This window comes from Anabrus simplex, chromosome 2, assembly GCF_040414725.1.
Source record: "Anabrus simplex isolate iqAnaSimp1 chromosome 2, ASM4041472v1, whole genome shotgun sequence".
Taxonomy (NCBI): Eukaryota; Metazoa; Arthropoda; class Insecta; order Orthoptera; family Tettigoniidae; genus Anabrus; species Anabrus simplex.
Window position 1 is genome coordinate 49,822,297 of NC_090266.1, and position 17,733 is coordinate 49,840,029.

A 17,733-nucleotide genomic window follows, 5' to 3' on the forward strand; every position below is an offset into this window, starting at 1 on the left:
CAAACTGCATGGTCCTAGTGACATGCAAGTAATAACTATCTGAGACGTAAATACAAACGTAGTACAGCAAAATGATTGCATAGATTTTCTTTGAAAACATTTATTTGCTAGAAATTACTCTACGCAAAATTAAACCGAGTCGTCTGATGCTAACCTGTTCTCAATTAACGTTGCAAGCTAGTGTAGGCTCGGAAAGACAGTGTTAAATCAATGCTTTCAAGTTAATTTGATAAATTATGAGTTCCATTTCTGCTGAGAATGATGTGGCTGTTCTAGAAAGACGAATTAAACCCAAGATAGTTGAGAGAGTTATACCGAAGGCAAGAAGGAACTCTAGGCATCAGAATAAGAACATGGTGTATGATGATTTTTCTCTAACATCACGTGTGTACCTGGTACTGCCAAGTCATCACGCTGTAGCAGTATTTTCGAGTGGAACAACGGAACATCCTTCACGGCAGCGAGGGACGAACGAGGACTGCCAGCAGCGTGGTTTCCATCCTGTCAACCCATCATCCACCACGAGAAGGCGGTGACCTACTCATCAGAACGAGTTCCAACGGGACGTCGAAGAAGATCAACATGTAACCAGTCTCAAGCCCCTGGATGCTGTCGCCCGTCCACAACGTTAGCATGATGTGCTAAGATAACCAGGTCCGCATGTTTGCATGTTTAGTTTAAGAGCGTGTGCTAACCCGAAGTCCTGCGGCATAGATTTGATAAGGAAAGGCTTCTTATATTGTTTGTAGATATGGTTTTGTTGGTCAGAATCTCATGATATGATTTTATCCTTTTTGAGGTAACCTCTATCCGGTTGCTGCAGCCTCGTATAGGAAAATGCTAGGGGTCTCCTACACCATGCCTACGTCAAATGAAGACTCTTTGTTACTAAATTCATCAGCTACGAAAGCATTACCAATTGTGTAATTTGACTGATTAATTTTTATACCTGATATTTGACTCATTTGTAATAAATTCTGTTATTATGCGAATTAGCAGCTCACCTATTTTTGATGTTTGCTTAAGTTAGCTTATACCCTGTGCGTATATTCCTCTTCATTTCTTCGTTACGTTGACCCATATTTACCCACCTTCCTCTGTTGCTAACTGTGTTATGCCGAGATGAAGAAGAGGATATTAACGGGAAGATAAGCTATGTGCCAAAGGGCACTTACCGTTTGCTGAGTGCATTGTCCACTATAATGAACTTGGTCGGATCTCAGCATTTGCTTGACAGCGACCATGGGCATTATAGGGCACATAGTTTTATGGCGCCGATGAACGTGTGGCCCGATATCTCCGTTAATATGGGACATAGTTTTTATAATACCCCGTAGTGTGGCCAATATCTCCGTAAAGATGGGCCATACAAGCTTTATTTGCTATTGGGCATATTTATATGGTACCTGCTAAGGTGATAGCTCGGAATTTTTTAAAGTAGAGCAAGCCTTGGTAGAACAGTATGTGAATTTGTGAGCTGCATTCGGTAGTTAGGTTCAACAGAAGAACCAGAATTGGTATTTGATCTGTACTGTCTTGAGTCAAGCCTCGTTAAATGTTAAGTGCGTCCGTTGGATGTGTGGAACAGTAAAATTATTTCCTATATGCAGAGGTAGTAAATATGATTTCATTTAGATTTCATATTTATGAACGAGGTTATGACATTTGTATGAGGGGGTGATAGCTACCGGATAACTTGAGATGACCTCGATCTCAAGAATATACATATGGCAAGTATTACTGTCAGTATTGGCGATGTGTGACTACCTGATTAATGGTTAAATCAGGTGGTATGGATCGGGAGTAGTGAAGTAATATTTGACAGTGACTGATTTCTCTTTTACAATCCAGTCTCGAGCCCATATAGATACGGTTATCCATGTTTGGCTGTAAATTTAGGGCTAATTGTTGTCCAGTTTTCCAAATTTGTGGTTTGGTGATGTTTATGATAGGTAGCAAATGAGAGATGTTTCAAATTTGTGTGATTTTTTATTTTTGCTGTGAAATCGAAATTTTAAGGCTGGTGGGTGTACCTAATTGCTAGAGTTATAGATGAATGAATTGGATGATGAATATTTAGTAGTCAGGTCTGTGATATGTACTGAGCAGTTCTCCGATAGGACTTTATGACCAGTAACGATATCATGTCGGTGAATATTGAGGAGGTGTTATTTCGGATGAGTGAGCAGATCAAGGAACGTAAAGAGGATATTAACAGGTAAGCTATGTGCCAAAGGGCACTTACCGTTTGGTGAGTGTATTGGCCACTATAATGAACTTGGTCGGATCACAGTATTTGCTTGACAGCGACCATGGGCATTATAGGTCACAATACTAAAGACAGTTGATTGGGATATAATACCATATGGGAAGTAGTTATTTGATAATTTTTGCATGAAGGAGCTATACCAAACGAATGGAGAGTTGCTATAGCAGCCCCTGTGTATAGAGGAAAGGATAATACACATAAAGCTGAAAATGACAGGCCAATCATTTTGGCATGCATTGCATGTAAGTTTGGAAAAGCATTCTTCTCGTTACATTAGACATGTCTGCAAAATTAATAACTGGTTCGATAAAAGGGTTTACGTAAGATTATTTCACTGAAGCCCAACTTGTAGAATTCCAGCAAGATATAGCAGATGTCTTGTATTCAGGAGGTCAAATGCATTGTATCCCGATTGACCTATCTAAGACATTTGAAAGGCTAGATCATGGGAGACTACTGGCAAAACTGATTGCAAATTGGACTAAACAAAAGAGCGAATGAATGGATGGCTATATTTCTAGAAAATAGATCTCAGAAAATTAGAGTGGGCGAAGCTCTATCTGACCCTGTAATAATTAAGAGAGGAATTCCTCAAGGCAATATTACTGGACCTTTATGTTTTCTTATATATAAAGGGTATGAGCAAAGATAACAGGGCTCGGAAGTTGAAGACATATAAATTGCCAAAAATAAGGACTTATGAAAGGACCCAAAAATATCCAAAGACGGGCCTAAAACCTGTCGAAACGGACGTAAAATGCCATCAAAATTCATTCAAAATTCCGATTTTAATGGTGTATTTAATGAAGGAATATAATGTTCAAAAATGCAAAATTCGGGTGGCATGCAACATACAGTTCAAAAATATATGAATGGCATTATATAACTGTAGATTATTGTAATTTACAAAGGAACTCAGTGTTTGTTAAAAATAGTACGTACAGAATTTAGAATTAAATATATTTTTCCACATAGAATGAATTCAGTGGAACCGCAATGGACATCCTGGAGAAGGAAATTAGTATATTTAACTGGAATCACACTTGGCTTACACACACTAGGGTTACAGAAATTGGAATTCGAAAACATCACCTCATCTGGCACTGCAGTATATCACAATGGTCACCTCCAAGTTCTTAGGTGAAAGGATCGTCGGTTTTCAGACAGCGCGTTGAAAAACATCGAGAAACTTCTCTTCACATCAATCGATGTTACGGGTTCATAGGTGAAGCAAAAACACTCAGGTCAAAATGTTCTCCTTTCGATATTTCACTGGCACATAGTGTGATACCCCTGCTTTTTAGCACTAGTTTCATTTTTCATTTCATTTCATTTCATTTCATTTCTCTCTTTTGGGTATGGTTCAGATATATGTATTTACTAGAGAAAAGATGTTTAAGGGGTGTCGGATGAATTAATGATTCGAATTGAGAATGGACAGTAAAAATGAAGTCGAAAATGATGATATTGCAAAAAAAGGCTAAACAAGTACCAATCAGCCAAAAACACCAAAAACGACAAAAAAGGACAAATAAAACCCACCATTTTCTTGCTTACAATGACCCATAATAAACATATATTGCGTTGGGTTTCGTCTTCGGACATTTGAGATAAAATGACTTTTCCTCAACTTCCGAGCCCTAGTTACGAGCCTTGCATGAATATGATTATAGACCTGTAACACCTTAACTTCATACGGTTTAGTGAGCTTCCTGACTGATTCCTGGAACTGGTACGAGGCATGTCCTGAAGGACGGGGAACTGGATGAAATAAGACTCACCTAATGTTCCTGAAAAGATAAATATGTTTATAATGTTTTCGTGATTTTACGCAGTATGAATTCAGTACCGAACATACAGGCCATGGTTTGCCATAGAGACTGCTCACATACCAGGAAATACGATGTGACAAACGCCTCAAGTGAAGAAGTCGCAGTAGCAGTAAGGAGAGTTAGGAAACACCAGAAAACCCCTTCTCGTCATGATTATTGTTGCTTTAACTTGTCCATAAACGTACTGACACGGGTCTCTGGCTTTCAATTTATTCTTCGTTGATTCGCAGTCTCGCGCTGTCGATGTCTTCTTCCAGAGTGGAGCCGTAAATTTACCATACTCTCATAGTATAATATGACATTTTCAAGCAAAATATCCTATAGTTCATTACGGAATAAACATTGAATAATTGTTAAGATTAAACTGGGTTTGCCGGGATTCGATCAAGCAATATGAAGCACAAAAGACGACCGTCTGACTAAGATTGCTCTCAGTGTGTCTGAATGAACCCTGATATAAAACATGATTTTATGATTATATTTATGATTATAGCCTTCATCATAAAATAACAATGGGTATTCACTAATTTAAGAGTTTCCCTAATTGCTTAGAGAAAAATCTAAATTTATTTCCCATGTGACCTTCACATTTCATCCTTCTGTTGTTTCTCCTTTATTTTCCATGCTGTGTCGAAACATGTTGGTCTTCCACAGAAGCCATACTTTACAAAATTATATCCCTGTGTCTCAGTCGCTTAGCACGATTTACAAACTGAATTAAAATGTGTGGTCATCAAAATGGTATATGCTGATATATGGACTCATTACACAGAAACGAAACTGAAGGTGTAATAATAATAATAATAATAATAATAATAATAATAATAATAATAATAATAATAATAATAATAATAATAATAATAATATTTCTTTCTTTCTTTCTTTCTTTCTTTCTTTCTTTCTTTCTTTCTTTCGTAATCTGTTACCCTCCAGGGTTGGTTTTCCCTCGGACTCAGCGAGGGATCCCACCTCTACTGCAGCAAGGACAGTGTCCTGGAGCTTCAGATATTGGGTCGGGGATACAACTGGGGATGATGACAAGTACCTCGCCCAGGTGGCCTAATTTGATGTGCTCACCAGGGGCCTTATGTTGGGATGGGAAGTTTGGACGGGATAAATAAGGAAGAGGGAAGGAAGCGGTCGTGGCCTTAAGTTAGGTACCATCCGGGCATTTGCCCCGGGGATAAGTGGGAAACCATGGAAAACCACTTCGGAATCGAACCCACCTCTACTCATCTGACCTCCCGAGGCTGAGTGGACCCCGCTCCAGCCCTCGTACCACTTTTCAAATTTCGTGGCAGAGCCGGAAATCGAACCCGGGCCTCCGGGGCTAGCACCTAGTCACGCTAACTACTATACCACAGAGGCGGACAGATGATAATAATGTATTTTTCTTGATATGGGGTCGGAAATGAGGTGAGATGTATTTACGTGGCATGTTTTTACGGCCGGATGCCCTTTCTGAAGCCAACTTCAGTTGAGGAGCTAAATGGGATGAAAGAGAATAATGGTGAATCAAAATGGGTAAATAGGTGCAGCCTATGAACAGGAGCTGCCCCAACATTTGCCTGGAAGGTAAAATAGAAAACCACAGAAAACCAGGACAGCCGAAGGTGGGTTTCGAACCTACGTGCCTCCCGAATGCAGAGCTTGCCTCCATAGCCATCGTGCGTCCACTCCGCTCGGTGTGTAATAATAATAATAAGAAGAAGAATAATAAGAAGAAGAATAGATAGAAGGGTATTAAAGCCCGACAAACCAGATTTCTAGCAAGAAATGAAGGAGATTAAATTATTTACAGACGCTTCGAGACTAAACACTGAAATATATCGCAGCCACTAAAGGAAATGAATGAATGAATGAATGAATGAATGAATGAATGAATGAATGAATGAATGAATGAATGAATGAATGAATTGTCCTTCATTAGTTTCCGTGATGAGAAACCGTAATGGGAATTGCCTTTGTGATTAAGGATAGAAACGAAACTTATTTCTATCTGTAATCCAATATTCCTCTTGCGGTATTTTATGATAGTGGCTAAGAGTGAAAAGTTGATCAAATATTTAACACTTATTACTATTATAATTATTATTAGCAGTAGATGTAGTAGTAATTATATTTGTGTAACGCCTAGTCGGATTGAGTGACTCAGACGGTTGAGGCGCTGGCGTTCTGACCCCAACTCAGCAGGTTCGATGCTGAATCCGGTGGTATTTCAAGGTGCTCAAATAAGTCAGCCTCGTGTTTTTCATTCTTTTGCAACTTGCTTTATTTCACACCGACACAGATAGGTTCTTATGGCAACGATGGTACAGGAAAAGTCTAGGAGTGGGAAGGAGGCGGCCGTGGCCTTAATCAAGGTTCAATCCCGGCATTTGCCTGGTGTGAATATGAGAAACCACGGAAAGCGTCTTCAGGACTGCCTACAGTGGGGTTCGAACCCACTATCTGGATATTGGCCGCGCTTAAACGACTGCAGCCATCGAGAGCCTGGTGTAGGTAGATTTACTGGCGCGTAAATTAACTCATGCGGGACAAAATGCAGGCACCTTCGCGTCTCGGAATACCGAAAAGTACTTAATGGGACGCAAAGCAATGTAGCATTATTATTATTATTATTATTATTATTATTATTATTATTATTATTATTATTATTATTATTATTATGTGACATCGCCGTTATCTCCAGCTGGAAAGCAACTTGTATCTTTAAAAGAGTATTGTGATAGAAGGTAGGAGCGGAATTCCAGTCGTCTTTCCGACTGTGAAGAAGCCAGCGAACAATACCTTTATCACGGGCAACAACTTATTACAGCTGAGGTGAGAATGCAGAGGAACATAATTCTCCGCGTACCACCTGCGAATGGAATTCCTTAATGTGCGAGGCGATCAGTAGACGAGATTCATTATTCAAGCTCTGCTCCGAGACGTTGAGGACGACTTAGTTTCCTCGAGCGTAATAATTATTGCCGTATCTGATATTATCTCATAGATGATTTAGAGAGCAACTTCCTTTAAAAAGAACACAATTCAGGAAAAGTACAGAAAAAGTAAATTCCATATTATGAATGAAATTTGTTTTACGATCTGTGTTGATAAATTAACATAGAACATTTAAGGTTCAATTAACAATTCTGAAAGGGTTTGTTCGCATATTTCACTTGTAACATGTCACTTGTTTTTAATATGCTTTGATCTTCCTTTAATAGTCTATAATGGATTAGAATTTGCTTTACTTCGCACCGACACAGATAAATCTTATGGTGATGATGGGATAGGAAAGGGCAAGGAGAGGAATTGAAGCTGCCGTGGCTTTAATTGAGATACACGGAAAACCATCCTCAGGGCTGCAGAGAATGGAATCCGAACCCACTATCTCTCGACTGCAACTTCAGAACTGGGCACCCCGAACCCCACGGCCAAATCACTCGGTCTTCTTTTGTATTTTTGTAGGCCCTATATCTTTGGTCAGCTCTGAGTTCAGCGTTGTCACAAAAGTGGTACCCGGAATACGCCATTTTCCTGTCTTCGTGAAGTTTTGTTCGTTCGTTCGTCCGTTCGCTCGCTCGTTCGATTGTAATCTAGTTTTCCCTCCAGGGTCGGTTTTCCCTCGGACTCAGCGAGAGATCCCACTTCTACCACCTCAAGGGCAGTGTCCTGGAGCTTCAGACTCTTGGTCGGGGGATACAACTGGGGAAGATGACCAGTACCTCGCCCAGACGGCATCACCTTCTATGCTGAACAGGGGCCTTGCGGGGGGATGGGAAGATTGGAAAGGATAGACAAGGAAGAGGGAAGGATGCGGCCGCGGCCTTAAGTTAGGTACCAACCCGGCATTTACCTGGAGGAGAAGTGGGAAACCACGGAAAACCACTTCCAGGATGGCTGAGGAGGGAATCGAACCCCCCTCTACTCAGTTGACCTTCCGAGGCTGAGTGGACCCCGTTCCAACCCTCGTACCACTTTTCAAATTTCGTGGCAGAGCCGGGAATCGAACCCGGGCCTCTGGGGGTGGCAGCTAATCACACTAACCACTACACCACAGAGGCGAAGTTTTGTACCAAACAGTATCATGAATGGATTACTGTACGAGTGAATAATATAATTATAATAAATATTAGCTTAGTACGTCTGTTAAGCAGCTAATTTACATGGGACTTGCCCTTTTTCACGAGACTATCCATAAAATCTGTATGATTTGTAGTAAATAATAATAATAATAATAATAATAATAATAATAATAATAATAATAATAATAATAATAATAATAATTGCTTGTGGCTTTACATCGCACCGTCACAGATAGGTCTTATGGCGACGATGGGGTAGAAACGGCCTAGGAGTTGGAGGGAAGCGGCCCGGGCCTTAATTAAGGTACAGCGCAAGCATTTGCCTGATGTGAAAATGTGAAAGCACGGAAAACCATCTTCAGGACTGCCGACAGAGGGATTCGAGCACACTACCTCCCGGATGAAAGCTCACAGCCGCGCGCCCCTAACCGCGCGCCCAACTCGCTCGGTGGTGGTAATAATAATAATAATAATAATAATAATAATAATAATAATAATAATAATAATATAACGTGTAGATGCATTCTTCAAACAGATCTGAGTAGACATTCCGTACTGAAAATGCCATGTAAACGGGAACTCAGTCGGGATTGTGTCTGAAGGTCGATAGGGTAAAATCTGGGATCGTGTCGTACTCGATTCGAAATGAGTTTCAAATAAACGGGGATCGTACTGAGATTGTTTTGAAAACGACTGCATGCGCACTCAATCGAATCTGTGCTCTTTATTTTCATTCATAATCGATAGACAATATAATATTGACAGGCAACAGAACCACGAGAAAGTGACAAATTGTCATCCAGAGATGTGCTTTTAATACATCCATAATTAACTTACTAGGCTACTGCAGTTCTCTCGTTATTTAAAATAATAATAGTATAGGTTTTACGACCTACTAACTACTTTTAAACTGTTTTCGGAGAAACCGAGGTACCGGAATTTAGTCCTTATTTTGCGTTTCGATAAATCCACCAACACGAGGCTGAAATATTTGAGCATCTTCGAATTCCACCGAACTGAGCCGGAATCGAATCCTGCAACCTTATGTCAGGAGGTGCTCTACCGCTTGAGCTACTGTTTAAGAAAGTCATATGAAAAGGGAAACATTACATTCGATCACGTCACGGTAGGCTAAATCGATCAAGAAATACCTAGGCTATATCAATATTCCCACTAATCGGAATCTTTTATTTACACCGATTTTGCTTTGGGGGATTTAATACGTTACTGTAGAATGCATGTGAACGGGGATCGTCTTCAATACCTACACGGTTACGAAAATTAATTTTGAACCTTCTAGCTTATCTAGGCATATTATCAATATTCTCTTGTTTGTAATAACCCCGTGCGGTATTGTTATGAATACTAACGATTCACCTAAAATCTGGCCATTTTTTTTCGAAATGTAATATTAGATCGTATTTGGAACACTAAGGGTTAATAATCAATTAGTTTCGACAGACTGAAGAACATCACAATTATAGATTAACTAACTCCAAACTGAAAAGGAATAGTTTCCACTAGTCTTTCCACAAGTCTTTCCAAGTCATACGGAAGCCTTCTCATAATTTCTTCTTGGACTCCACAAGAAATTAGTGGAACGATGATTCTTTCATCTACGTTTATTTCCCTGTTTGGAGCCATTTTTATAAGCCTTTCTACATTAACAACTTCATCATTCCAAAGATGTGTTCACGTTCTCCCACCTATACGCACAATTGTTCCGAGGCATTCCTTTGCCTTTCATCCCTGCCCCTGTATGACACTCATTCTTTCCCGATTTCCTGAACCTACTGACTCTCTGTTCCCAGGAGATTTTTCACTAATCAATTGAAACACACACTAGTGTCTAGAAAGTTTCACTATATGTATTGGACAGGAGTCCACAAATAATGTCCCCCACCGTTCAGGTACCAGTGCTAACCCTACTGTATACCCTCTGCAATGAAGGACTCTGGTTGCTGGTTGGATGACCCTTCCATAGAATCTGTACAAGTCTGCGTATTCCGGACATTTTATTTCTGTATTCGTATGCAGTCAGACTTCGCTTTCTCTATCCTAGCCCTAGTGATATCTACTTCGATGTAAATCAAACAGTGGTCCCTATAATGGAATTATCCCCGGAGTTCCCATACGTTCTTAACAGATTTTCCGAGTTTAAATTCAGTTATGATATAGTCTCTTGTCGATGGTTTTCTAGTTTTATTTCCTCTTTAAACAATAATCACTACCACCACTATTGTGAATAGCCTTATACTTTAAGAATAAATTCAGGCTTGGTAACCTTACGGTATAAGAATGAATTCATGCCGGTAACCTTACTGTAGCACAAAAGACCATGAAACGCTTCTTATTCCTATTAGCTTCCATATTTCTCCGCACTTACTGATCACCTTCTCAGGTCCTCCCAATATTGCATTTCATTTACACATTAGCACTATCCTGTCCAAATCTCTTCAGTATCCCTTAATGCTTCATACCAAGACCATCATTTTGGGTTCAACTTCATCCCCATGTGCTCCCCCACAGGGTTCTGGTCCTAATTCCTCCAAATACTTAAAGTATGCACATCATTGGTTCATTTACATGCCTAACAAAAACTTCGTTGTGTGCTGCGGTGCTCCTGATGAACAATCGCTCTCTGCCCTTCCTCCTTTTTTGACATCTATTAAGAACACGTTCTAATCTCTCTTCTCTTCCCCTTACCCAAATATTATTAAATCCTAACTTATTCAGACGCATCCACTTTGCTCATTCAGCCATTTCTACTTAATTTCTTCCCTATTGAATTCAATTGTTTTCACAAAATTATTTCCAACGAGTACCTTACCTGTCAACTTGTAGTGGGATTCTATCACTCTTTCAGGTCCAAGGCTTGCTCAAACCATTCTGAGCGTGCCCCGTACATATTCTGTGAACCTGGATAAAACCCAATTTACACAGTGTAACACAGAGAATCTCTCTTCTAGCGGGTTAGGAACCACTGGTACATTGTACAGCACAAAGAGGGCCACATATCAAAATAATTCCGAGATTCCCAATCCTATTCCATAGTAATGGGCATTCGACTCTCAGGACCACTTACTAGGATACTCAACTCTTGCCATGTTTCATGAACTTGGACATAACTACAGAAACCTACTACCGGGCGAGTTGGCCGTGCGGTTAGGGGAGCGCAGCTGTGAGCTCGCATCCGGGAGATAATGGGTTCGAAACCCCTGAATATGGTTTTCCGTGGTTTCCCATTTTCACAACACGCAAATGCTGGGGCTGTACCTTAATTAAGGCCACGGTCGCTTCGTTCCCATTCCTAGGCCTTTCCTGTCCCATCGTCGCCATAAGACCTATCTTTGTCGGTGCGACGTAAAGCAAATAGCAGAAACCCACACAACGGACCAAATAGAATCACAATACTGAAATATTAAAATAAAGTTAATTCATGAATTGCATGTATTAAAATCATTTTACCACCAACTTTGACATTGTAATTGTGTAAATAATGTCTTGTTCAATTATTATTATTATTATTATTATTATTATTATTATTATTATTATTATGTTTGTTGTTTTTTGCTGTTGTTGTTAATAACATACTATTATGGCGTTTAACTTCCTGCATGGTAAAAGAAATATGTACTTCAAGTACTGTATATGTGAAAGTGAGGACATCATACACACTTCAGGCACATTCAGGATTGGAACTCATTTTAAAACACAAAACACGAACTGATTATATGTTTCTGACGGGATCAATCTTATAACTAGCATTTGTAACTGTTCTTCGCATGGGAATTTGCAGTGAATTACACGTTTCCTTCAGGAATTTATGTGAAGTAACATGGCTCTATTCACATGTTTAATGCGACATGTTAAAATTATATTTTCTTACGAAAGTGCGTGGCAGTAACGTGAAATATGATGAAGCTGAACATAGTCGAGAGAGAGTGATGAAGGTTTCTGAATTTACTGTACAGCACAGTTACTGTTCCGAAGTGGTGCAAAGTTCTCCGTGGTTGTCAGGTTTCATATTGTATGTCTGACCACTAGCGTGGCGCTCTCACGTTGATGATACCTCCCTTAATATATTTCCTCTCGAAAATAGTTAAGAGTGAAATGCATATTTATGTTTTCCCGTTTCCCACCTGCAAGAGACGTGCACGACATTTCAATAAATCAGTCACTACTGATCTGCATTTAGGGCAGTCGCCCAGCTGGCAAATTATCTGATGTTTTCCTAACCTTTCTTTAAATGATAACAAAGAAATTGGAAAGGTATTGAACATCTTCCTTTTTAAGTTATTCCAGTCCCTAACTCCCTTCCCATAAACGAATATCTGCCCCACTTTGTCCTTTTGAATTAAAACTTTATTTTCACATCCTGATTTTTACTACTCTCAAAGACACAACTCAAACCTATTCCTTTACTAATGTCATTCCACGCCATCGCTCCACTGACAGCTCGGAACATACCACTTAGTCGAGCAGCTCGTCTCCTTTCTCCCAAGCCTACCCAGCCCAAACTTTGCAACATTTTTGTAACGCTGCCCTTTTGTCGGAAATCACCCAGAACAAATCGAGCTGCTTTTCTTTGGATTTTTTTCCAGTTCTTGAATCAAGTAATCCTGGTGAGGGTCCCCATACACTGGAACCATACACTATCTGTGGTCTTACCAGAGACTTACATACCATCTCCTTTACATCCTTACTAGAATACCAAATAGCCCCATAACCATTTGCAGAGATCTGTACCCTCTATGTATAATCCCATATATGTGGAAAAAAAATCGTACTCATCTGCGTTATTATCCGTCGTACGATGAATACGTATATGGCATAAATTAACGTAAATTAGATGTTCTTAAACGTTTGATATATACTTTATTTTGATAGATCTAATGTTAACGAAAATATTGTAGTATATTCTTCCTATAAATATTAACACCATATGATTACCATGACAACATATGCACCTGGTAACACAATTCTGAGTGATTGGGTTCCAAATACATAGTTTGTTTGAAATAAATCCAGCAGTTTTCCTCTTTTAGAAATAGTCAAAAATAGATATAACGATATAGACAGGCAGACAGACAAGCAGACGGACATCAAAGGGGAAAGTTCTACCTCATGTTTCCATGGTGTTCAGTTACATTAGGTGTGGTTAATTTTCAAGCCGAGCGAAATATTATGCATTCTCTGGTTTTCTCCTGGTATGGATCCTTCAAATAACTGTACATCTGTGAGGGTGTCTGTCACTGGCTGCAGAGGATGAAGCCCGTTGAAAACAGTAATTTTGTCTGTCATGTGAAGATTAAGTGAAATTATGTAAAGGCAACGCTAAGAAGCAGTCATCTCCGTACAGGCAATGAGGCCCTTGGAGGGGTGGATGGTAAAGACTTCCACTATCCGTAACCTCGGAACTTGGTGGGGTAGAGTGATTAGATCTAAGCCCGGCCGCCTTTGCCCCCAGGAATTAACCTGGTACTCATTTTTAGTGTAGGCTGAGTGAACCTCAGGGCCATGTGCACCTCCGGAAGTGGAAATCTCGTTTCTTCAATTTTACGTTTTCTTGACGGGGATTCGAACCCACGTCCTTCCGGATGAACCGAGAAGGCCTTTACCGCCTCGGCCTGAATGTGCCTGAAGTGCGTATGGTGTCCTCACTTTCACATATAGAGTACTTGAAGTACATATTTCAAGTGAAATTATGTACATAACACAACCTTTTTTTAAATGAAGGGGCGTTTCACATATAGTTTACAGATTTTGCATATAATCAATTGTGTAAGAGAAAATTGAAAAAATTCTCTTCTGGTCTTCCTGTAAACCCCTGTCTATTCAGTTATTTTTAATTAAATGCTTATCGAATACAGTTCCCGGATGAGTAGACTCTAAATATGAAGTTTGCTAGGGGCTTTACGTCGCACCGACACAGATAGGTCTTATGGCGACTATGGGATAGGAAAGGCCTAGGAATTGGAAGGAAGCGGCCGTGGCCTTAATTAAGGTACAGCCCCAGCATTTGCCTGGTATGAAAATGGGAAACCACGGAAAACCATCTTCAAAATATGAAGTTTGGTTGAGATATAATCAAAAGTGTAAAAGAAAATTGAAACAAAACTCATCTTCTTTTGGTATAAACTCCCAGTCTATTCAGTGATTTTGTAATGGTTGCATATCAAAACCTCCTCCCGGATGAGTGGACACTAAATAGGAGGTTTTTTCCAGATGGTGGATGATAGAATGGTGATGGTGGAACAAACAAGCCGACACGGTCGCTACTACCTGTTGATACGATCTTGAGTTCACCTAAAACGGATAAATATATCAAAATATGGGCGAAATAAATGACATTGCAGACAGCGTACCTCCCTACAAGATAACCAACAGTGAGAATCAGATATATTGGGGCGAGACGGTGGAAAATAAATAACATGTGCAGTGTCCGACTCCTTTGCTGAATGGTCAGCGTTGAGGTCTTCGGTTCACAGGGTCCCGGGCTCTTTTCCCAGCCTCCTTGGGTATTTTAATCGCGTCTCATGAATTCTTCTGTCTCGGGGACTTAGTGTTTGTGCTTGTCCCATCACTTTCTTCTTCATATTCAGACAACACACCACACTATAAACTACCACTTATACAGACAATAGTGATTACATCTCTCCATAAAGAATTGGCGTCAGAAGGGTATCCGGTCGTAAAACAGGGCCAAATCCACATGTACGACACAGTTAGCACCCGCGACCCCATATAATTGGATGGTTCGGCGGCCACCTCCACCTCAGGCTCCCAGTGGCCACCTCCACCTCCACCTCAGCCAGAGGCCTCCCAGTGGCCTCCTCCACCTCCACCTCAGCCAGAGGCCTCCCAGATGCCTCCTCCACCTCCCGCGGGAAATTTGAATTTGTAAACAAAGCCACGTGCTTTTTGACGGACAACAACGCATCGCTAACCTCAGTACTGCCATCTTGACGGGCCTAAACCTTAATAGTACCAACTTAACCTAACTAGCATGAGGTAAACAAAGCCACGTGCTTTTTGACAGCCACATGCTTTTCAACAGATTTGTAAACAAAGCCACGTGCTTTTTGACAGACAACAACGCATCGCTAACCTCAGTACTGCCATCTTGACGGACCTAAACCTTAGTGGTACCAACTTAACCTAACTAGCGCGAGGTAAACAAAGCCACGTGCTTTTTGACAGCCACGTGCTTTTTTGACAGCTGTCATCCGCCATCTTTGAGCACGGTGCTGCCCTCTTTCGTCACCTATCATCGGCAGTGCTGCCATCTTGACGGGTCTAAACCTTAGTGCTACCAACTTAACCTCACTAGCGTGAGATAAACAAAGCCACGTGCAGCTGTCATCCGCCATCTTTGAGCATCGTGCTGCCCTCCTTAGCTACTTACCTTTGAAATGTGGTACGTTATCCGCCATCTTGCATCCGAAACCTCAGTGCTGCGCTCTATGTAGTGGCGGCAAATTCCATGTGCTCTTGTTTGGAAACAAAGCCACGTGCAGCTGTCATCCACCATCTTTAATCACCGTGCTGCCCTCTTTAGCTACTTACCTTTGACAGTTGTCATCCGCCATCTTGCATCGCCAACCTCAGTGCCGCACTCTATGTAGTGGCGGCAAATTCCACGTGCTCTTGTTTGGAAACAAATTCACGTGCTATTTTTCTGACAGCTGTCATCCGCCATCTTTGAGCACCGTGCTGCCCTCTTTAGCTACTTACCTTTGAAATGTGGTACGTCACAGCTGTCATCCGCCATCTTTAATCCAGAGAGAACAGTGCTGCAATCTATGTGGTGGCGACAAATTCCACGTGCTTTACAAATCAACATCCTTTTTTGACAGCTGTCAACCGCCATCTTTAATCACCGTGCTGCCATCTATGTGGTGGCGGTAAATTCCACATGCTTTACAAACCTATATGCTTTTCTGACAGCTGTCATCCGCCATCTTTAATCCAGAGAGAACAGTGCTGCCCTCTATGTGGTGGCGGCAAATTCCACGTGCTCTTGTTTGGAAACAAAGCCATGTGCAGCTGTCATCCGCCATCTTTGAGCACCGTGCTGCGAGCAATTTCGTCAGTTGTCATCCGCCATCTTTAATCTACAGAACACCGTGCTGCCCTCTTTATGGCTACTACCTTAAGCACGTAGTAGCGGGCAATTTGAAAAGTTCTGTTAGCTATCATCCGCCATCTTTAATCACCGTGCTGCCATCTTTAGCTAGATACCTTTGAAATGTGGCGGCGGATAATTTGAAAAATGCTTTTTGACAGCAGCTATCTTTGAGCACCGTGCTACCCTCTATGTGGTGGCGGCAAATTCTACATGCTTTACAAACCCACGCGCTTTTTTTGACAGCCATCTTTAAGCAACAGAGTACAGTGCTGCCCTCTTTGTTGTGGCGGCAAATTCCACGTGCTCTTGTTTGGAAACAAAGCCACATGCTCTTTTGACAGCTGTCACCCGCCATCTTTAACCAACAGAGCACTATGCTGCGGGCAATTTCGTTAGCTGTCATCCGACATCTTTAATCAACAGAGCACCGTGCTGCCCTCATGCGGGGTAATTTCGTTAGCTGCCATCCGCCATCTTTAAACACCGTGCTGCCCTCTTTATGACTACTACCTTAAGCACGTAGTAGCGGGCAATTTCGTTAGCTGTCATCCGCTATCTTTGAGCACCGTGCTGCTCTCTGTAGTAGCGGGTAATTTGAAAAGTTCTGTTAGCTGTCACCCGCCATCTTTGAGCACCGTGCTGCCATCTATGTGGTGGCGGCAAATTCCACATGCTTTACAAACTCACGCGCAGCTGTCATCCACCATCTTACATCGCAAACCTCAGTGCTACACTCTATGTGGTAGCGGATAATTTTAAAAAGAAAAATTCTACAGCAGCCATCTCTCGACGCTAATTGCACAAGATGGTAGCTATACATGACTCCTTAAAGGTGCTCATGCAAGATGATCGCTATACATAGACGCCCTTGGGATGCTTGCGCAAGATGGCGGTTATACAAGGCTCCTTATGAGGGATGCTTGCGCGAGATGGTGGTTGCTCTTATGAGGCGGCTCAAGGATCCATGGCTAGAGACGCCCTAAGGATGCTTGCGCAAGATGGCGGATGCAAGATGGCGGCTATACATAGCTCCTTATGAGACAGCCAGTACAACATGTGATCAGAACATTGATTGATGTGTTCAGAACACAAAATAAGTAGAATCGAACACTGTACTCGATACAACATGTGATTAAAACATTGTGTGGTGTGTTCAGAACACTAATCGAACGCTGTATTAGGGGATACCTTTGTTTAGATTGAAACATAACAAGACTAGAATTGAACACTGCACATTGATTGATGTGTTCAGAACACAAAATAAGTAGAATCGAACACTGTACTCGATGTCGTTAACTTCAACATGTGATTAAAACATTGGCTGGTGTGTTCAGAACACTACATAAGTAGAATCGAACGCTGTATTAGGGGATACCTTTGTTTAGATTGAAACATAAGACTAGAATTGAACACTGCACTCGATGTCGG